The 23,713-nt window shown below is 43.0% G+C and overlaps 1 non-coding gene across 1 annotated transcript; it reads right to left on the bottom strand.

Moving 5' to 3' along the window:
- Positions 1 to 7,224: 7,224 nt before the first annotated feature.
- Trnas-uga lies at positions 7,225 to 7,299 on the bottom strand. The gene has a single exon. It is a non-coding gene; the product is annotated as a tRNA-Ser (tRNA).
- Positions 7,300 to 23,713: the final 16,414 nt, after the last annotated feature.

Raw genomic sequence — 23,713 nt, 5'->3', positions numbered from 1 at the left:
AAATAGTGAAGGAGAATGTATTATTAGTGTTATGTATATCTGTTGTGTTTATTAAATTCGTGGGAAGAGGCTGTGAACAGATGCACCTATACAACATTAGCGGTAGGGACTGGCCCGTATCCAGCTACATCCTGAAAGTACGACAACTCACTACAGATATTTGTGAACATGTAGCAATCGGTAATCCGTAACACATCGCATGGGAGTGTGGCATCAGACAAGATGTTACAGGCCACGATAGGAACAAGGAACAAGGAATTAGGACGTTTGACAAAAAGTGAATTTACTCACAGCCAAAATATCAATTTACAAACCGCAAGGCTGAGAGACTACCAAGAAAAGGTAAGGAACTGCTCCACGTCGCAACTTCCGCATACATCAACTTACAAAAGCAGTCAGGCGATGAGCCTCGGAGACGACCCAGAAGCATTTCCTAATACCCTAACAGCCGTCTCTCAGCCTCTTTACCATATGTGGAATGCCAGCACAGCCCCTGTGAATCCTCAGATGTGCCTCAGCGCGTCGGGTGTGAACTATCCAGACAGACGATGAAATCTAGTTTCGTTCTGATATCAAGTACAGCAGTGTAGTGTAGTGCTGTGTAGTGTAGTGTTCTTTAGTACAGAGTAGTCAGTAATTAAAAATTACAAAAATTGTTATGCAGCAAGTTACAAGAGTTGGAGAACAATACGAAAACACCGCAGAGAAAAGCATCCTTGAAAATAAATGCAGATGCTGGTGAAGCCTGCAGATTGTTTCGGCTGTTGTATTTGAGCACTAGCGACACCTGTGAAATGTCCTCAATACGTTGCAAGTGACATTCGTAGCCAGAACAATACTCTGTGTAGTTGTGAGTGCATTATGTCGGAGCTAAGTGACTTCGAAAGTGGGCAAATAGTAGGTGCACGTAAGGTGGGTGCTTTAGTAACCAAGGCAGATGAAATGCTGGGTGTTTCAAGGGGCTCCACATCAATGACGTATACCGCATATACTGAAAATGGAGAAATATCATTCAGTAAGTCACAAAGCGGACGAAAGTTTGTGTTGAGCGATCGTGGCAGACTGTCACTGAACAGGATTGCGTCGAGAAATAAGAGGACGACAGCTAAAAAAGTCACTGCAGAACTCAATGTCGCACCCGGGAATCGTGTCAGCACCAAAACAATAGGAAGGGAGCTGCATAAGCAGTTAACAGGAAAACGTGGTGCCGAAGGCATAAATCCTGGTCTATGAAGTAATAGAAGAAAAGACATATGGTGCGATGAATCTTATTGCAGAGTGTATCCAATTTCTGTACGAGTTTACGTCCACAGTGAAACGTGACGGGGGTTCGGCAGCCGTATCACTGTATTCAATGGGCCCCACGGGTTCGCATTACTGCCAAGAATTATACGTTCATTTTGGCTGATGTGGTACATACCTCAGCACAACGACTGTTCCGCAATTATGATGTTATGTTCCAAGACGACAGGGCTCCTGTTTACACAGCTCTCGTCGTCCGAGACAGGTTTTGTGAGCACGAGCATTAATGGTGACATCTTTCCTGGCCACACACTCTCCAGATCTACGTATTAATGACCGTTTATGGTCTATTTTGTACAGAAGCGTGCTTGATTACTACACACCTCCATTATCTTTACCTGAACGTGCCAGTATTTTGGTGGGAATAACAGTTATAATTAAAGTGCAGACACTCACGGAGATTCAGTGTGTGCTCTAACTATCGTATGGCAGCGAAACTTTTTATGTGTATGCTAATGCATTAACGTTGAACCGATTTACGCTGTAAAAAATTGGTTTCAATGTTGGCCAGCAGATTCACATTTGGCGCTGTTCATATGGAAGAATTTCTCTACTTCTTTCATACACTGACAGCGGCAGATTTGTACCTACTGGTCAAAATTAGAACTAATTCTTGTCCAGCGTTGATCGGTCCCACATAAACGCATTAGAATGTTTACCCCACATAAACGCATTATAATGTTTATCAAGTTTCGCTGTCCACAATATTTACAATGCACACAGGGTCTCTGTGCGTAGCTGCGCTTTAATTACAATCACCTGTTACAAGACTCCCTAGAAAACCATACAGGACTGATGTTTATCCATTCCGAGACGCTTGGAAGCTGCCTTGGATGCCAACAGTTTTTTTTGCAAGGTATTAGTTACAGTAATGTTTTGTGCTGTGTCCCCATATTTTTGTCCCCCCTCCCCCTGCCGTAGTATAATACAGTAGACCAGTAGCTACTTTCTGGATTCCGGACGAACATATCGTTAACATGGCTCTCAGCACTATGAGGCCTAACATCTGAGGTTATCAGTCCCCTAGACTTAGAACTACTTAAACCTAACTAACCTAAGGTCATCAGACACAACTATGCCCGATGCAGGATTCGAACCTGCGACCGTAGCGGGACGAACATATTATCTGTGAGGTAGATGGCCGATAGGTAGTATGAAAATATTTTATGATTTTTTTCTTTAAACAGCATCTTGCTTAGTTACACTATCTAAATTAAAAATACGTTTGAATATTATGTGGTATATTCATGAGCAACATTTGGTCTGTTCTTATACCTAGGTAACAGACTAAAAGAAATAGCAATTAAATAAAGAAGAATGTCTATTCCATTGCAGTGTTTTAATCATAAGTGTTCTAAAACTGTAGAGAAATTATTTTTATTTGAAGTATGAGACAATCGAATGGAAGGATAATAAAATACGAAGAACAGAACGTCGATGCTACGTGGAAAATGAAATTCTAGTGCTGTGCCATAAATTTTTTTTATCGCTCCGTTGAAAGATCTGAGGGTTCCATTAAAATAAACCTAGTGCCGAAGATGGAAACGACATTCGAGCCGCTCTGTTACCGTCAGTGGCAAGCCTTCCATAAAACCTGTTACGCGCCGCTAAGGGATTTTAGTATAATTTACACTTCGCAGAAGGCAAAGAGATGTCCTGGAAAGGTGAGGAGCTGACTGTTCCTTTGCTCTACGGTACGACTGTTAGCGCTGCTGCAAAAATTATTCAAAGAGCGCTCAACTCTTGGAACTTCACGGAATGGGAGTGGCAGTTTAACCAGTCCGCGAAAGGCACCACAAGGAGCTAAGGAGAGAGAACCTGGTACTTTTAACAGCCGCCCGTCTGATTAAAGTGGTCCAAGACGGGGGCAGTGACAAAATATCCGACCTAATTTCGTAACCTTTACGCATACATAAACAAAATACACTCCTGGAAATTGAAATAAGAACACCGTGAATTCATTGTCCCAGGAAGGAGAAACTTTATTGACACATTCCTGGGGTCAGATACATCACATGATCACACTGACAGAACCACAGGCACATAGACACAGGCAACAGAGCATGCACAATATCGCACTAGTACAGTGTATATCCACCTTTCGCAGCAATGCAGGCTGCTATTCTCCCATGGAGACGATCGTAGAGAAGCTGGATGTAGTCCTGTGGAACGGCTTGCCATGCCATTTCCACCTGGCGCCTCAGTTGGACCAGCGTTCGTGCTGGACGTGCAGACCGCGTGAGACGACGCTTCATCCAGTCCCAAACATGCTCAATGGGGGACAGATCCGGAGATCTTGCTGGCCAGGGTAGTTGACTTACACCTTCTAGAGCGCGTTGGGTGGCACGGGATACATGCGGACGTGCATTGTCCTGTTGGAACAGCAAGTTCCCTTGCCGGTCTAGGAATGGTAGAACGATGGGTTCGATGACGGTTTGGATGTACCGTGCACTATTGAGTGTCCCCTCGACGATCACCAGTGGTGTACGGCCAGTGTAGGAGATCGCTCCCCACACCATGATGCCAGGTGTTGGCCCTGTGTGCCTCGGTCGTATGCAGTCCTGATTGTGGCGCTCACCTGCACGGCGCCAAACACGCATACGACCATCATTGGCACCAAGGCAGAAGCGACTCTCATCGCTGAAGACGACACGTCTCCATTCGTCCCTCTATTCACGCCTGTCGCGACACCACTGGAGGCGGGCTGCACGATGTTGGGGCGTGAGCGGAAGACGGCCTAACGGTGTGCGGGACCGTAGCCCAGCTTCATGGAGACGGTTGCGGATGGTCCTCGCCGATAACCCAGGAGCAACAGTGTCCCTAATTTTCTGGGAAGTGGCGGTGCGGTCCCCTACGGCACTGCGTAGGATCCTACGGTCTTGGCGTGCATCCGTGCGTCGCTGCGGTCCGGTCCCAGGTCGACGGGCACGTGCACCTTCCGCCGACCACTGGTGACAACATCGATGTACTGTGGAGACCTCACGCCCCACGTGTTGAGCAATTCGGCGGTACGTCCACCCGTCCTCCCGCATGCCCACTATATGCGCTCGCTCAAAGTCCGTCAACTGCACATACGGTTCACGTCCACGCTGTCGCGGCATGCTACCAGTGTTAAAGACTGCGATGGAGCTTCGTATGCCACGGCAAACTGGCTGACACTGACGGCGGCGGTGCACAAATGCTGCGCAGCTAGCGCCATTCGACGGCCAACACCGCGGTTCCTGGTGTGTCCGCTGTGCCGTGTGTGTGATCATTGCTTGTACAGCCCTCTCGCAGTGTCCGGAGCAAGTATGGTGGGTCTGACACACCGGTGTCAATGTGTTCTTTTTTCCATTTCCAGGAGTGTACTTACGAGTAACACGGAGAGAGCTACAGAAATGGCTTTAAGGGGGAAAAAAGATATCTTGTTGACGATTATGATGTTATGACACCATCACACACGATTTCACACAGTAAAAGAGATCTAAAACAAGCATTACAGAAGTTCTCAATTATAAAGGAACGAAGGGGTTTGTGATAGGTCCGGTTGACGCCAAGAGTAGTTATTACAGATTGCTGGCTCAGGTGGACAAGAGAGGAAAGGAAGTAGTCGGCAATGATATTCTCCAAGGAACCAGGTCGTTATTCGCCTGAAGTGATTTATCGAAAACATGAAATAAATATAAATCAGCATGCTGAACAGAGATTTGAACACCTCTTCTCCAGATAATGATACTCTCAGTATTGGCAGACGAATACCTCAATCCCAGAAATTCGTTTTAAGGAGTTCAGAGTCCAGATATATCCGGTAAATTAATTTGATTATAAATTTATTTTTATAAAATCTTCTTAAAACGGCGTGGTACAGCGTACATAAAATACAGCTATTAAAGTTACTGTTGTATTACACCGCAGCTAGGTTCTACCAAACGGTCAGGATCTGGCCGAAATTTTAGAAGAATGTACGATGGATACCACATCTTCACAATTTTGAAAAGAAAGCCAAAATTACTTATACTTGTACGAGTATCTGGCCAATACATACAGCAGGACACTCGCCTTTCGCAGTCCAGTAAGTCGGCCGTTTCTGAGCCTGTAATCCGTCTAGCAGCCAGTCCGTGCATTACTTGAAGTACAAAAATGCTGGCGCTGGACAAATATGCTTGCGCCTTAATTATTAAGGCATCTGTGGAACTGCAGTCATCTGAAGATCTTATTAATCGGCGCGGAGCTTTCCTATAACATAAGGCTTGGAACCAAGTCATAGCAGTAATCCACACTCGAAAGTTAGTGTTACATGCCGCGTTCCGAATCGGACAACAGTTAATTTGATTAATTTGTACACCGATCTTAAACTAGTGGAACTCGATGGAGAGAGCACATGCAATAACATTTTATTCGCCAGAGCCGGCGACCAATTTTCAGTATTTGCATGTCGACGCGCGCTACCAAATACCAGTCGTAAAACTCACTTTTAATGACTTGGTTGCTATCCAAATTTCCTCGCTCCGGACAGTTGTCACCGTCATTCGCCTGAAATTCAAAAAGACATAAAACATTCACTATAGTAGGGAAATCTCAAATTTTCTGTTCTTCCGCAACGTGTAGGTCATCGTCAACTCTGCTTCTCAGTGTTTCAGAAGTATTCACTTCGATGTGTACTCACCTAATACGCTGCTACAAGTTTTTATAGAATTTTGGATAAATTTAGAGAAAATAACCTTCTGTGGACGACGAGCGCCATTACATGGCATACTCTGTTGAATTTCTGGCTGAATCTACTCCACGAATGTTCTCATGCTGGAAGAACGTGACTTTCCAACCTGAGTTAAAACTAATTATCTCCGACGACCAATAGAATTAATGACTTTCATTTATAAAAAATAAAACATTTTTAGTGTAAAAATTTTTTATGCCTGGCCCGTAATTATCAGTATACAATTGCAGAACGACTAGTTTCGGCTGTATTTTAGAACCACCTTCACATCGTTCAACTCGGAAAAAAGCATTGCAGATGCGCTGAAAAACATCATCATTCACTGTAGGCATGCAATGAAATGCATTCGTAGGCCAACAAGATTATGACATCATGTAGTTAAAAACTTCTTCATGAGCGACCCAGGTTGTAAACCATAATCTTGTAAGATGACGGTAATAAAGAAGGAAAGTTGCCAGTTGCTAAAGTAAAACTTGCCTCAGATGCCCGTGACCTCCAGTTATACAGCAGGTATTGTAGTGAGAATGTATATGCAACGCTACAAGAATTCTACGATAATATTGGAAACTGAAGAAATGCATTTAAATTTGTGCCGCGGCGTGGACCCGAACCCGCGTCTTCTTGCTTACTTTTTTTCCCAAGTTGATTTATTTGTCACCACAGATTACAGTATAACACCACGTATTAGAAAACTTTCAGTAATGCAAGACATACATAGGCTACAAATTACTACGCAGAATCGTTGACCGTTACATTACCGCAGCACTATGGTCAACATACCCAAGTCGAATGCCCTCTCCAACACAAACTTCAATTCATATCTACAGCTTATTTTCCCCTTACATTGTCACTATCACCAGGGCTCTCCGGCATTGGAATAGTACCCCAGCGTTATTGTAGATGAAGATGAGACTGAAATGTCCGAGGGGAAAATTTAATTATAAGGTCTATACGATCACATGTAGTACAGGACTTCCCCATTAAGTCCAATGCTAGGGTGCTATTCCAATGCCGGAGAGACCTGGTAATAGCGACAATATAAGGGGAAAATAAGCTGGAGATATGAATCAAAGTTTGTGTTGGGGAGGACAATGGACTTGAGTAGTTCGTGCAGCACTGTTGACCATTGTGCTGCGACGGTGTAATGGTCAGAAATTCTAGAATGAGAATTTCACTCAGCAGCGGAGTGTGCGCTGATATCAAACTTCCTGGCAGATTAAAACTGTGTGCCGGACCGAGACTCGAACTCGGGACCTTTGCCTTTCACGGGCAATTGCTCTACCAACTGAGCTACCCAAGCACGACTCACGCCCCGTCGTCACAGCTTTACTTCTGCCAGTACCTCGACTCCTACCTTCCAGACTTAACAGAAGCTCTCCTGCGAACCTTGTTGGTAGTCTGTGGCACATGAATGTGAACGGGCTATTGTCCTGACTGTAAGTTGGGGATAGCCTTTCTTCGCTGCAGCGCTAGGAGTGGGTGGATGGTGGGCCCATTGACCTTGTCGCCTGATAATCCGTGGAAAGATCCCTGTTATTCATTCAACATTGGCCAGTGGCTGTCCTGGATGGACTGGAGCGAGAAAAAGTTGCCTTCCCCTCCCCCCTACCTCTGCCCTATGCAGGACTGAGCAGCGGACCGCTGGAGCTAGAGTCTACTGCTCTATCTCCGCCACAACATATCCAGTACGATTAAAATAACTTCGTGACTGACGTCTCAGCGAGTCAAGTATTAGAGGCCAGCCGCCAGCCAATCATAGTTCTTTCTGGAACTGTATTTTAGGTACCTGTGCACGAAAGGCCATCGACACTGCTCCCTGCCACTGCAGTCACAAAGTAACCCAGGCCTTCACGGCCGGTATTTACGTTCTTCGTGCTTTTTGTTATATTGGCATTAGGCCGTGCTCTGGTACGAATTTCTCCGCCGAACATCTCGTTTCCTAATGCTGGAGATATCCTCAGAGGTTATACAGATTTCGTTGGTTGATTTTCGAACTCAAACAAGCTCAGCAAATCGAACAGTTCGTTTAGGAATGAACATCAAATAAGCTCTCGTAAACAACCGAATAAACGTCATTAAGTTCTGGTAAACACTGTTCATAATTCTTGAAAACATGGTACAGTGTTGTGATTTCACTGCTCATAGTTTACGAATATTCAGCCGGAGCTGCCAGATATTGCGAAACAGTCATCCAGAGTCCACATATCGGCGGTTTTATTGTTTTTCTCGTGGCAAGAATCTTACTACGCATTCGAATTGTTGTTAGACCACTAAAAATCATAGTTTAGTTGTTGATATTTTGTTGGAAATATCAACAGCTGTATATTCAGAATGAGATTTTCACTCTGCAGCGGAGTGTGCGCTGATATGAAACTTCCTGGCAGATTAAAACTGTGTGCCCGACCGAGACTCGAACTCGGGACCTTTGCCTTTCGCGGGCAAGTGCCCTACCATCTGAGCCACCGAAGCACGACTCACGCCCGGTCCTCACAGCTTTGCTTCTGCCAGTATCTCGCTTCCTACCTTCCAAACTTTACAGAAGCTCTCCTGCGAACCTTGCAGAACTAGCACTCCTGAAAGAAAGGATACTGCGGAGACATGGCTTAGCCACAGACTGGGGGATGTTTCCAGAATGAGATTTTCACTCTGCAGCGGAGTGTGCGCTGATATGAAACTTCCTGGCAGATTAAAACTGTGTGCCCGACCGAGACTCGAACTCGGGACCTTTGCCTTTCGCGGGAAAGTGCTTGCCCGCGAAAGGCAAAGGTCCCGAGTTCGAGTCTCGGTCGGGCACACAGTTTTAATCTGCCAGGAAGTTTCAGCTGTATATTGTGTGATGAAGTAATTTATAATATAAATTTCACCGCGTTGTTTCAGGCTCATCGTTCACTGCTACATATATTCAGGCATTTTTAGGGTCACGTATAAACACATGTTCGCAGTTCTGCTACTCCAGCCTGCCCGATGTAGTGATCAGATTGCAGTTCCCGCCCAGATATGTGACTCTCGAGCACCATCGCTGCAACAATACACTTGTTGCACTACAGGATATTGAGGAGGACAACAGTAAACTCGAAATTTTCTCATTTTGGCGCATAACTTTCGAGTCATTCTTTTCTGGACCACAGTTCCCTATCTCAGAAACACATCTACATCCATACACCCAAAGCTACCTTACTGTGTGTAGTGGAAGGTACTTCATCTCTGCTACCACTTCCCTCATTTCCTGTCCCAGTCTCGAATGATGCGAAGGAATACAGTTGTTGATAATCTCTCTGGTTTTACCTCCACGGTCTTTTCGTGAGATATCTGTTGGCCTACCCTTCTAGGAACGAACACCCTCTTGTAGCGTCTGCCACTATAATTACATGTAAATTTCTGTGACGCTAATGCACTTACTAAACTAAGCCATGACGAAACACGCTGTTCTTCTTTGGGTCTTCCCTATTTCCTCTCTCAGCCATATCCTGTAAGTACTGAAGTATCTGCAGAGAAAGGTGTATTTCGTGGTTTGACCACTTCTAGACTACTTCTAGACGACTCTATAGCTTAATCTCAGTTTGGCATCCGCCCCTCGTATGATTAGTTTCATGTGTTCGCTACACTTTAAATAGCTCCATCCACACACTCCCTGATTTTAAGAGCTGTGACTATTTCCAGTGATTCTTCGCAAATCATGTACACAAACAATAATTGTTCTTTTCGTCTATTTATGCGAAATACGTTATTTGATTACGTTGATGGGCAAATACCAATCTCTGTACCAAGCGGCGTTGATATTCTGCAGTTCTTCCTATATTTTGTAACTTCTCCCTGTTTAACAGCATCGTCAGTAAACAGCCTGAAGGAGATTCCTTAGCTGTTCATTAGGTCTTTTACACTGAAGGGCCAAAAACAGTGGTAAACCTGCCTAATACGGTGTAGGGCCCCAGCGAGCGCGTAAGAAGGCCTTGCGACGTGACAAAGACTCTGCTATTGTCTGGAGTAGTGCTGGAGGGAATTTACGTCATGAATTCTGCGGGGCTGTCGATAAATCCGTAAGAGTATGAGGGATGGAGATCTCTTCTGAACAGCACATTGAAAGGCACCCCAAATATGCTCAATAATGACCGTTTCCTAGTTGCTTTGAAGACCGAAATATGGGCAAGACGGAGGAAACAAAAAGAGTAAAGGAAACCCAATGCCAAAACTTGAAATAAAAAGTTCGTATTCTACAGGAAGAAAGCACAAGGAACTTACATCAACAAAGGCTCACACACGAATTGCAAATGGTTGAAACTAAAGACAATATTGGAGTGGGAAAAATTAAAAACAGTAATGCTGAAAACAGCTAATGAGATGTTAGGGAAAAGTAAAGAATCAGACCAGAAAGGGGTCTGAAAATATGGAATACAGGAAAAGCTAACAATATTAAGGAAAAACAAAATGCTTTCTACACCTATTTACAAACAGGAACAAATGAAGCCTGGAAAACTTATAACCCGAAAGAAATAAAACAAATAATTTAATAAAAAGATAGCATAGTGAATCTTGGGAAATATTTACTGCTAATGTTGAACATGACATTCGCAGAAAACAGAATATAGCATTTAAACTTATAAACCATAAGAATGAAACGGATAAAGATACTGAAATTATTAACATAATACATAAAATCAATGGATACACCATTGAAGAAATTTATGGTATGATGAAGATAATGAAGAAAATTAATCTATAAAAATTGAGACAGCTCTGTAGATGAAATAGAAAAAAAGGATTAAATACAGCTTTAAATGTAACAAAACCTTCTGGCCTAGATGGAATTAATGCTGAATTAATCATATATGGAGGAACCATTTTACAATTTTTCTTCATTTTTTAAAGATGTGTTGGAAGAACTGTTCTGTACCTCTAGAATGGAACACAGCTAAAGTAATTTTTATAATTAAGAAAGGCAATAGGAAAGACTTGGGAAACTGTAGAGGAATAAGTTTGATAAATGCAGGATATAAAATTTATGGGAAAATTCTTAATCAAAGGCTACAATCTATCGTTGATGCAGTAATCTCAGAAGAGCAATCAAGCTTCAGTAAGGGACGCTCGGGTTAATGATAATATATTCATAATAAGACGAATTATTGAAAAAAAGGCGGGAATTTGGCTTATAAACGTATTTAGCATTTATTGATTCTCAGAAAGCGTTTGATAAGGTAAAAAGAGCTCCTTTGTGGAAAATATTAGAAGTAAAAGTTCTCCTAAATACCTTATTAATACCACAATGAGTACATATGTAAAAAAAAGTTACAAGCTCAGGTTCGAAAACCACACGAAATTTTAATAAATCACCATGTTCGATAAGACTGCAGTCTATCACAGACTTTATTTAATTTAAATATTGACGACCTAGTTATGAAGTGGAAAGATGAAATATACTTAGGAATTTAAATAATATCTAGCGTGCTATTAAATACTCCGTTATGTGCTGATCGCCAGCTAATTATACAGGGGAGGTCAGGTATTTTCTCTGCCTCGTGATGACTAGGTGTTGTGTGATGCCTTTAGGTTAGTTAGGTTTAGGTAGTTCTAAGTTCTAGGGGACTGATGACCATCGATGTTAAGTCCCGTAGTGCTCAGAGCCATTTTAACCATTTTTTTAATTATACAGGGAACAGAAGATGATTTAGAAAGAGCAGTGCATTGATTGAGCCAAAACGCAATATATTACAACGTATCTACATCTGCAAAAAGACAAAGGTAATGGCTTTCAAAGAAAAGAATCTAGTCAGATCGAAAATAATAATAAATGAGGAAATTTTAGAACAAGTATCACACTTCAGTTATCGAGACTCTGATATTAGTTTTAACTATGACAAAGTCGTTGAGAAGAAGGTTAATTAATATCAAGCTATCTGTGGGACAATTGGAAGATCTTTTGAAAAAAAAAACAGGAAAAGAAATAAAAATGAAATTCTGTAAAGTTATGGCTGTACTCCTGCATATGGTTCCGAGCCATGGACAGTAATAAAAGAAGAAAAATCACGTATACAAACAGCGGAGTTGAAGTTCATGAGATATGTAAGAAGTTCTAATAAAAGGAACAAAATAAAGAATGAAACAATAATGTCAGATTTAAACATTATTTCAGTGAATGACAAGATAGAAGAGGATAGAATGAAATGGAGGGGTCATGTTGATACAATGACGGATAACAGATTGCCAAAAATGATAATGAACTATCGGCCGACTGGAAAGGGAGAGCTAGGTAGACCTTAGAGATGGATGGATGGATGGATGGATGGATGGATGGATAATAGAAAACGGAACCCATAACAGTTGATTACAACAACTAATCCTTGGAAGGAGATGATGAACTTTGTATAGAGCGCGAGTCATACTTGCAACTGTCCGGGCGTGCTGTTTGTGAAGTGCATGTCGATTTCTACGTGGAAGTTTTTCTACCTTCGCAAAGGTTATGATGAGATGTCTTATAACGTTTTGGAAATTCTACAACACAGTGAAGTAAGTGATATAGGCCCGGTTTGGTGCACCTGTTCGATGACCTTTCTTGAAAATGCAAAAGACATGGATACTTTTTTTAATCATTTGGAACGCTTTGTTTCTCCAGCGGCGATACATTTTGTCTTTCTTCATCTCCGTAAGTTTGTATAATCTTCATGGAAACGCCCTGTATATTACAAGAGCAGCTCCAAATGAGCAGCCAGATTCCGCGTTAGAACAGGCAGATACCTAGGAAGGGCCGCGAGCTACGGATAGCAAGTTACGTGCCCTCCGCTATCCAGATTGCCCTGGGACATCCGTCTAGGTGCGCTGACTTGGTGGGTCACGGTGGTACGTCAGGAACGCGGCCACCATTAGCGTAGCTATGCCGTACTCGCAGCCGTCGATACTGTGACGTCAGGCCAATGTCTTCAGTATTCTTGTAACACCGAAGCCAAACCCAGTTGTATGCCTCTTTTTGTTAGAAAAAGAGCGCAAGGAGCTAAGAGGTTTCGACAACCATATTCAATACCGTCGCGGTGTACGTCGTTATTTCACAGTCCATGGACACAGCGTAAAACTTCGGATGTTTCTCGGGCATATTTTCTGAGTATGGTGATGTAATGGACCCGTGGTATCCGATGGTTTATTAGAAATTTCACTTTGTCTGATTTTTTACCCACGTACACGTTTCTGCCGCGGGTTTTGGTTTTCCGGTAGTCTTAGTTGTACGAACTAACACTTGATAGGAAGAACGTTTTTCATTACTAAACAGTAAATATGCGTCTGACTGACCCAGTGACAAAAAACCAAAAAAAAAAACCTTTCCTGGTAAAGAGCTAAATTAATATATTACTACCATGAACAATATCACTAAACATTTCCATGAAGTAAGGATTCTAATATGTATTAGTATCATGAAAACTTTTATAATGGAACTATATAAAAATAAATGAACTGTGGAAAGAAAAAAACTGTCAACGATAAGCTACAAATGCTCAAATATTTTTAGTTAATTAATCCATTAAATACTCAACACACTTTTTCTGGAACATTCCAGGCATACAAGTCTATTACAGTTCACACACTGACTAGTCTATGCAATGCTCCTGTTGTTCAGGTTAGGGAAAAGACTGCACTTCCTCTTTTTTTTTTCAATGAGATCAGTACGCTTGTCGTTACTTAGGTACTTCAATCCTGTTTCTGTACTGCTCCATTTCAACGTTTGTCTGTTTCAGTTAGTTTGTCATCAGTCATGAAAGACCAAATATATTCTATCTTAGGATTATCACTTAAATTTTAAACATCCCTTGTTATATCCGGTAATCCCTAAATTATATTATCAGGAGATACTCATGTAGCATTATTTGGTTCTTTTGATTTCCAATGAAATTCATTGTTTTCCTTTGTAAACAGAGGGAACCGTAATATCGTCATCTGCGTAGTCATCTGTGCAGAAAAAGGTAACATCTACAGAGTCTTGTTTAGCAGAGGAAGACTTAGAGGTTGCTTTTTCACGAGAAAAAGAGGGAGTCGAAGGATCACAATCGGAAGTCAGAAACAAAATTCTCTACACAGATTTCCTCTCCATCTATTTCTTGCTGTACCCTAGCAAGTTTCTCTTCAAAATTTGGGTCATCCCCTCTCACTACTTCATTTCGTCTCCTTTTCCATGACGTAGTTGGATATGCTCTAATCTTTCCACTTGTATAATGTAATATAAAAAGCTAGACCTTGTAACTTAAAAAGTTTGCGTAAAAGGAGAGGCATTTAGTTGCATCTAGTTATAAGCACCAGAAACAGAAGTATCACTTTTACTGAAGTTTGCATCACTGCAAAAAACGTGTTTCACAGACCCCGCAATATTTGAGAAAACAACCACTACTTCACTTGTAGCAATCGTCATCAACAATGGCTCACACCAAGACTGACAAGGAAATTATATGAAGCCATCGAGGTTTTCCCGTCAATAGCGCAGACAGTACTACCAATCTAACAAAACAAAACTACACGTGTGTCCCTCAGACACTTACTTCCTTTCAAGGGTTAATAGTAATACGCAGCAGAATGGTTAAAAATACTGGAGATTTGGTCTATATACTAATGTGTATGGCTTTACCGTACTGTAGTGTACACTGATACAACAGATTGAGCACACTATGTGAAAAGCGTACGTTTGTCGTCATAGAGTTGTTACACACTCTCTGTTTAGTGTTGTACGTTTTGGCGATTGTACATTACAGGATTTACTTGTCTGGAAGGTATTTCAAGAGAAACGTCGGTAACAGGGGTAACAAACTGACTAAATTACAATTACATTACTGTATGTAAGGAATCATTGGCGACCACGGGTGGTATAAAACAGAAAATATACCTGCAAACCCCCTGTGGACACCTACATTAATAAACGAGTATTCTGCTATCCGGGATACGGTAGCTAGAATCATTTGCAGGTTGTGTATCTAACGGTTTCCAGGGGCAACAAAAATTTGATATTCAACACTTAGCGTAGTTATTGACCGAATTTAAAAGTGTAAAATGCTCTCATAATCTACTCGTTGAAAGGTATAATCTTGAGTTAGAGGTTTAACACAACAAAACAAGTATTACAGTTAGAAAACGTCTGTTTATCTCGAAGCAAAGTAACTGGCAGCGTGCCAATGCCAGGACTATATTAATCCAGTTTTTGAGAATGACAGCACTTAGCGACTCTCAACAAACTTTGTACGTAATCTCAAACCTTTTCGAAACTTTGTCATGCTGACACTTCCCACAAAATGACGAAAGGGAAAACGCTTTTGGCTTTCTACATTTCCCCTATTCGTGTAGCAAAACGGCAGCATCTGTCATGATATCTTAATTTATTACTTCTTTACCACTAATTCTATTGGTAACATTTTTCAGATGGTATCGAAATATGCAACAGAAAGCACACACTATTCAGGAGATACAACGTCATAAAACTTGAGGTGCACAATGGCTCAGTTTATGTTCATCCAGTGTTTCATAATTAGAGCACTTAGCGACTTCAAACAAACTGTAAGCTGAATTTCAACCGTTTCCTGAAGTTTACCTTGCCTACTTGCTAAAAGCAAGTATTGAACACACAGCTCATTTGTAATTAGACGTTTGAAACTGATTTATGCAGGGGAGTTCGACTCTTTTAAAGAGTCGGGTTTAGCTGGTTTACTGCAGAAACTTTTTCCTGGAAGGCTTGTAAAGGACTGAGCGGAATAATACTATGGGTATGACGCTGATTGATATATGTACACTGTTAATTATTACAAATGCAGCACTATGAAGGCGCCATGCAACGAGCGTCAAATGGTCACGAAATGTACTAACATGCAAACGAGAAACATTTCAGCGCAATTGAACTACATTCTCAGTGCCACCTGCGCACATTTGTTGAGCATTTTAAAAGTGTACGTCATGCAAAGAAAGTCCCTGAGAGACTCCTGACTGCCTGCCAGTAAGCATGCAGCAGCAGAGGAGTGTCAAGTGACTGCCAGCCTGCAGGCGCCTAGGGCTGCAGTCACACATTTTCTCTGTACAGGTACATTTTTAGAGTGCTCAACAAACATGGGCGAGTGGCACTGAGGATGTTGCCGAACTGGGGTACTTTGCTGTTTCGTCCAATCAGATGCCAAAATCATACACCTCCGAGATCACGCCACGAGAGGGCGCGAAATAGGAGGGTTGAAAAGGCATAAGCTGCCTTCGCTGTTTCGGATCGCGTTCGACATTCGTCGAATGATTTTGAACGCTCCCAAGTGGTTTCACAATGTGCACTCCAAAGGGGAGCGAAAACATTCATTGGGGTTGTAGGTCCAATATGTCCTTAGAGACGGATTGACAAGTCTGTAGGGTGTCAGCAATATCCATTCTGAGCGTCGGTGTGTCTGAAATATTTTCCTCGGCCACCCATAAGAAAACCGCTTGATTTCAACGTTGCCGGCGGTTCAAACCTCCATCGTAGAGGCGTCAAAATAAGAGGGCGAAATGAGGGCAAGGAGGGTTGCGACGACCCTCCCATCGTGTGACACGTTCACTGTGGCGTTGAAAGGAATTGTGATGAAATTTGGTGCAAATGTGACGTCATTAACCCACCTTATACCTCCCATCAATTTCTGAGCTGTGGCTTTCTTTTCGCACGTGTCGACTCATTGCTGTTCGAAGCGTCGTCGAGCCCGAAGGTGACGTCTCAGTGCGCCATGCTTTTGTACCATTACGGGGGAAGGTTGTAGGCAGCTTTGAGGCAAGCTCCAAACTTATACATTGCAATGGAAACCAGTTACTTTATTCCTTAATATCAAGTATGAAGATAATATCTGTTCTTCAGTGCGGATGCATTCACATCGCTCGAACTCTTACAGGAGTAATGAGTATAGTGGGCAGGCGCACTACAAATGTAGTGTGTGGACAGTAAGTTGGAAGCGTAGGTCTCAAGAGGAGCGTGCCAAAGATGAGTCCCTACAGTCGCACTATCCTCTGTGTCCTCGATGACTCAATCGGATACAGCGTCTGCCAGGTAAGCAGGAAGTCGCAGGTCAGAGTCCCGGTCGAGGCACACATTATCAACTCTCCCTGTTGATATTTATCAATGCCTGTAAGCAGCTAACGGTCTGGATTTCATTGTAATTTGATTCTTCGAGAGCTGCAAGGTCACCAATGGTATACCATCCGGCCAATGATCTTCTTCAGTGCGGGTGCACTCACATTGCTCAAACTCTTACGGGAATCGTTAGACTGACTGCCGTGTGTAATGAGTATAGCGGGCAGGGGCACTACAAATGTAGTGTGTGGACAGTAAGTTGGAAATATGGGTCTCACCAGAGATGAGTCCCTGCAGTCGCTCCATCCTCTACGCCCTCAATGGCTCAGTTGCCGGCACGGTAGCTCTACGTGTTCGGTCAGAGCGTTAGCTACCCTCTGTAATAAAAAACTGAGTGAACGGATCAACAATGAACTTCAACAGATGTCATTGGACGTCAGCTCCGAAGAAATGCAACGGACAATAACAAACAAAATGAGATCAGAAAAATATCACCGTCCATGCTTTTTAATGCTTCCCATCGATTCAGTGTCGCAGAAAAATAATTCTTTGACGTAAATATTCTGGAGGATTTGAAGATATTCGCTGTCAGAACCAATAATCAGTACCTAGACGGGTAACAAATAAAAATTAAGAAGGAGAATATAGAAAAATGTCTAAGAATTATCGTCTTCCAGCATATTTGGATAATGTGAAAACTGGCATTGGAGCAAGTGTGAGGTCCTCCACCGAGTACTGAAGAAACTCCATTACAATTAGGGTACACGATAAATCACAGAAATTTAAATGCTGTCGACACAAATAAATACCTGGGGATTGCAATTACGAAACCTCAAACTGAAACTGTAACATAGAAAATGCTCTGGGGAAGGCGAACCAATGACTGTTTTCATTCGTGGTCCAAGAAAATGCTGCAAATGCACCGAAGAGACTGCCAACTATGCTTGCCCGTCATCTTCTGGAATATTGCTGCACGGTATGGGACCATTACCATATGGAATTGACAGACTATATCGAAAACAAAGAAGGTCAACTCGTTTTGTATTATCACAAAACAAGGGAGCTGCGGGCCTATGGGGTATCGTCTCAGTTGTGCTACTGGATTCGTGATTTCCTGTCAGGAAGGTCGCAGTTCGTAGTGATAGACGGCAAATAATCGAGTAAAACTGAAGTGATATCAGGTGTTCCCCAGGGAAGCGTCCTGGGACCTCTGCTGTTCCTGTGCTATATAAATGACCTGGGTGACAATCTGAGCAGTTCTCTTCGGTTGTTTGCAGATGATGCTGCAATTTGCCGTCTAGTAAGGTCATCCGAAGACCAGTATCAGTTGCAAAGCGATTTAGAAAAGATTGCTGTATGGTGTGGCAGGTGGCAGTTGACGCTAAATAACGAAAAGTGTGAGGTGATCCACATGAGTTCCAAAAGAAATCCGTTGGAATTCGATTACTCGATAAATAGTGCAATTCTCAAGGCTGTCGATTCAACTAAGTACCTGGATGTTAAAATTACAAACAACTTCAGTTGGAAAGACCACACAGATAATATTGTGGGGAAGGTGAGCCAAAGGCTGCGTTTCATTGGCAGGACACTTAGAAGATGCAACAAGTCCACTAAAGAGAGAGCTTACACTACACTCGTTCGTCCTCTGTTAGAATATTGCTGCGCGGTGTGAGATCCTTACCAGGTGGGATTGACGGAGGACATCGAAAGGGTGCAAAAAAGGGCAGCTCGTTTTGTATTATCACGTAATAGGGGAGAGAGTGTGGCAGATACACGAGTTGGGATGGAAGTCATTAAAGCAAAGACGTTTTTCGTCGCGGCGAGATCTATTTACGAAATTTCAGTCACCAACTTTCTCTTCCGATTTCGAAAATATTTTGTTGAGCCCAACTTACATAGGTAGGAATGACCATCAAAATAAAATAAGAGAAATAAGAGCTCGAACAGAAAGGTTTAGGTGTTCGTTTTTGCCGCGCGCTGTTCGGGAGTGGAATGGTAGAGAGATAGTATGATTGTGGTTCAAAAAAATGGTTCAAATGGCTCTGAGCACTATGCGACTTAACGTCTGAGGTCATCAGCCGCCTAGAACTTAGAACTAATTAAACCTAACTAACCTAAGGACATTACACACATCCATGCCCGAGGCAGGATTCTAACCTGCGACCGTAGCGGTCGCCAGGTTCCGGACTGTAGCGCCTAGAACCGCACGGCCACTCTGGCCGGCGATTGTGGTTCGATGAACCCTCTGCCAAGCTCTTAAATGTGAACTGCAGAGTAATTATGTAGATGTAGATGCAGATGTAGACTGTCACAGTTCTCATAAGCAAGTTAGAGTTGCAATAGTTAAAACATGAGCGCTTTTCGTTGCGGCGAGATCTGTTCACGAAATTTCACTCATCAATTTTTTCCTCTGATTGCCAAAATACGCATATCAACAAAATATTTGCATCAGCCTTTTATTTCGAAGTTCTTCGCACACAAACTGACTCTGAGACATTCCTATGTATTCATTTACAACGGGTCCAGATCACCAGATCATAAAAACAAATATTTTTCTAGCGGAAGTTCATGTGTTTCCCGTGGGGAACTTTTCAGAGCACTCTTGAACAACGTCAATACTTGCGGAACGTCCCCTTGCTCAGAAGCAGGATGTATCCATCGTGACATAACACCATCGAGATCATCAAGCTAGCCGTGGTTAAAAATGCCCTACTCTTCAATGGCGATTCTGCAGAAGTCACGCGGAGGACGTGGTCTTTGTCGAAGTCCAATAACAGCTCTCTTCGATCAGTCACACGCATGTTCGATTGGGTTTATGTCCGGGAAACAGACAGGCCGCTCCATCTGGTGACCCTAGAATGATGAAGAAAAGTGTTCACAAGAACAGCACGAACCGTATGCTGATTATCATCCATCAAGATGTATTTGTCACCAAAGTATTCAGCGCACGGTCCGACCATGGCTTGCAGAATCTCGTCTCCGTGCGTTTGCCCTCAGCAACGGCGAGAGGTGTACGGTGCCCCATGTAATGCCTCCCCTGCGCAAATCGTTCCATCACCATTTTGTTGCACACGTGGGACACAGTACAACGAGTTCGATCTGGCCTGGTTGTTTCCAAATACGTTGTCTGCGGTTATCATGATACGAACGCATGAGTTTAATCTATAAACAATGCCCGACGCCAATCCTGTAGCGTCCATTCTACGTGCTTTCTGACCCATTGTAACAAATCCGTGGTGTTTTGACATACGACGTGGTACTCGCTATGGCCGTCGAGAATGGAGATTCACATATTGCAACCGTCTGCTAACAGTTACATGACGTCCTGTAGCCTCCTCGAGCACCGAATTCAGTTCGGGAGCACTCAGCCAGCGGTTTGTCTGGTTCAAGGTGGTAGAAATCAATTATTATGTGCACATGTCGAACGTGGAAGGCCTGTGCGGTGTAAGTCCTCAACTCTACCTGTCAAATGGAGAGTATTTCATATCCACTGCACATCACTTTCATTCCGGTACACGCGTCGAACATCTTCCCGAGGCTGCGTGTTTGCCGCGCGGTCTTGGGCGCCTTGTAACGGTTCGCGCGGTTTCCCCCGTCGGAGGTTCGAGTCCTCCCTCGGGCATGGGTGTGTACATTGTTCTTATCGTAAGTTAGCTTAAGTTAGATAAGTGTAAGCCTAGGGGCTGATGACCTCAGCTGTTTGTTCCCATAGGAACTTACCACCACCATCTCCCCTGGTCGACAAAGCCTCTGCGCATAACGTGACAGTGCAGACTCGATCAGCGGTCACAACTGTCTATCGTGGCTGGCTTTGAGCACTATGGGACTTAACATCTTAGGTCATCAATCCCCTAGAAGTTAGAACTACTTAAACCTAATTAACCTAAGGACATCACACACATCCATGCCCGAGGCAGGATTCGAGCCTGCGACCGTAGCGGTCGCGCGATTCGAGACTGAAGCGCCTAGAATTGCACGGCCACAACGGCCGGCTGTCTATCGTAGCATGATGGATGTTCGCTCTGCTGTTCCACAGACGTCTCTAATCCGTCCCTACACGTGCTTCATTTTCAACTGAAATGCTGCAATCCATTCGAGCGCGGCGTTCTATCCGTAGGTAGAGCTCATGTGAACTATATGTATGTTTACAAACAACATCGGGGGTGCCCTTGCAAATGGTGCAAGAACAGACACAACAGTAACAAGTCTGAATGACATATCGGGCGATACAACTATTTTGTTGATGTGTGTATTTTGATGATCGAACAACCTAGAGAGAAATAATCATCGTATTAAAATAAGAGAAATCGGAGCTAGCACGGAAGGATTAAGGTATTGATTTTTCCTGCGAGCTATGCGAGAGTGGAACAGTCGAGCAGTAGTTTGGAAGTGGTTCTATAAGTCCTCTGTGAAGTAATTAACCGTGTATCGCAGACTATTCATGTAGATACGGAAATAAGTAAAGCGAATAATTGTGTTGTAATACTTCTGCGAGAGGGTTTCTGGTTACCCGCTCGAATGCCATTTTGATTACGACCTCATTTTTGCCTTTTTTGCGCGGGTGTCCGCTGCGTTGCAGCTATGGAGGCAAAAGCGAGGGTAATGGAGCGTTTTATGACACGGGGCTTAGCGCGAATAGCCACTTTCGTAGTGGCTCACAGCATTTAACTACTCGGTTATTCGAACCAATACCACGGAGAATGTAGTGGACGTGATAGAACTCCGCAGAAGCTGTTAACTCAATAGCGCTCATACAATGATACGCTAAATGCTCTCTGTGGTTGTAATGATGATACATGGAAACGCCTTTGAATCTTATGCCCACATTCAGAGCAAAGGGCGATAATCACAAATGCGTTGTTTATATAGTAGCGCGAGAATACACCGTAGAGCATACACTGTAGACAGGTCTATAGCAAGTTGAGCCGATGACGTCTGCCAATGTCAGTAATCAGAGAATGGCTTTCAGTGATTTGGTATGGAAGGATATAATTTTGAACAATGTCTCTCTTGGGTAATTTAAATGCAACTGGTAACAACTGACTAAACTCTACCATCTGGTGAGCAAGATGTATGAAACAGGCGAAATACTCTCAGACTACAAGAAGATTATAATAATTCCAATCCCAAAGAAAGCAGGTCTTGACAGATGTGAAAATTACCGAACTAGCAGTTTAATAAGTCACGGGTGCAAGATACCAACACGAATTCTTTACAGACGAATGAAACAAATGGTAGAAGCCGACTTCAGGGAAGATCAGTTTGGATTCCGTAGAAATGTTGGAACACGTGAGGCAATACTGACACTACGACTTATCATAGAAGATAGGTTAAGGAAAGGCAGACCTATTGTATTTCAAATTGTACTAAAGTAAATGTCACAGAATCATAGTAAATACTTCCTTATAGACTCTGTGTCAACAACCTCTTGAAAATTTTATATTTCTTTTGATACGAACATTTAGTACTTGTTTTAAGGTAGGGTCTCACAGACCCATCTCATGCATTTTTGCTTGTCCAGCCAATCATGCATCCGAGGCTTAATGACACAAGAAGCACATCTCATACCTATAACTGCAATTCAGCCGTAGCGGCGCGGTGCGTTTCGATTCGGCTGTTACGAAGGCAATCTTTGAGTGGTGGTGCCACAGCGGAGACAGACAATATGTCTCTAAAGGTGAGTTGGTGCTCGGGCATGTTCTCAGCCAGTTCAGACAAGGAAGCGAGCTCCAGCGGGTAGCAGCCGCGTGGCCACGTGTGTGTAAGGCAGTTGATTCAGTGGCGGAGAGCGAGTGTTGCCGCGACTGCAGAGAGAGAGAGAGAGAGAGAGAGAGAGAGAGAGAGAGAAGCTGTCTGCAGCTCAATGAGGAACGCGGTATTCGTTGGCTGGTTGAAGGCAACTGATTCTGCTTCCCTGAAGAAGAAGGCGGGAAGTCATCGCGGGGTTCGCTTCTGGAAATAAGCGAATGTATTGATTCGGATGTGGCGCCTTGGGAGGAATGATTGCCGTTCCTTGGACGGGAACGTGCCGTATATTGAATCCCATTATAATTTCGGTGAAGTCTGTGAAAGATTGGAAATCCGCCGTAAATGTGCTGGACGCAGTGCGTATTTATTGATATTCTCAGCACTTATCTTTTACTGTTCCGGCAAGGTGTAGTGAACGTGGCTTGCAAATGTAAAACGGTCCACCGTCCTGGTTTCCAGTGGCTGATGTATCTGATGACTGGATGACTTACGTTGAAATATATTTAAAGTTCACACTCAAGTCATTTAGTGCAGTGTTCAAACCGCAGGAGTGTTTGCTTAAAATATAATTGTCTTTCATAATTGTTATCAGTGGGACTGGGGTCAGGATATGAACTAGTGTATGGCAAATATTCTAATAATTTTACGGCCGCAACTGTCTGCCATTGGCAAATTTGAATACTGGTAAATAATTAGCCATTAAGAGATGTCAAATGGAGATTATCCAAATCCGGTTTGTTGTGCTATTGACAGTTGTTTTGCCGGAATGGGTCAGCCCAATTATATGTTAAACTGTTGTGCCCTTTGTGAAGGTATCGCTAATTATAAGAGATATTTCCTTCATTTTCATCTTTCTATACTTCTGCTTTGTTTGCTATGTACACATATCTTTGATTGTCTAGTATATATTTTTTTATTGTTTCGGTCTGCAA

This window comes from Schistocerca piceifrons, chromosome 2 (assembly GCF_021461385.2).
Source record: "Schistocerca piceifrons isolate TAMUIC-IGC-003096 chromosome 2, iqSchPice1.1, whole genome shotgun sequence".
Lineage (NCBI taxonomy): Eukaryota > Metazoa > Arthropoda > Insecta > Orthoptera > Acrididae > Schistocerca > Schistocerca piceifrons.
Note: the sequence above shows the minus strand (reverse complement) of the source record. Positions and strands in the feature narration are given on the sequence as shown.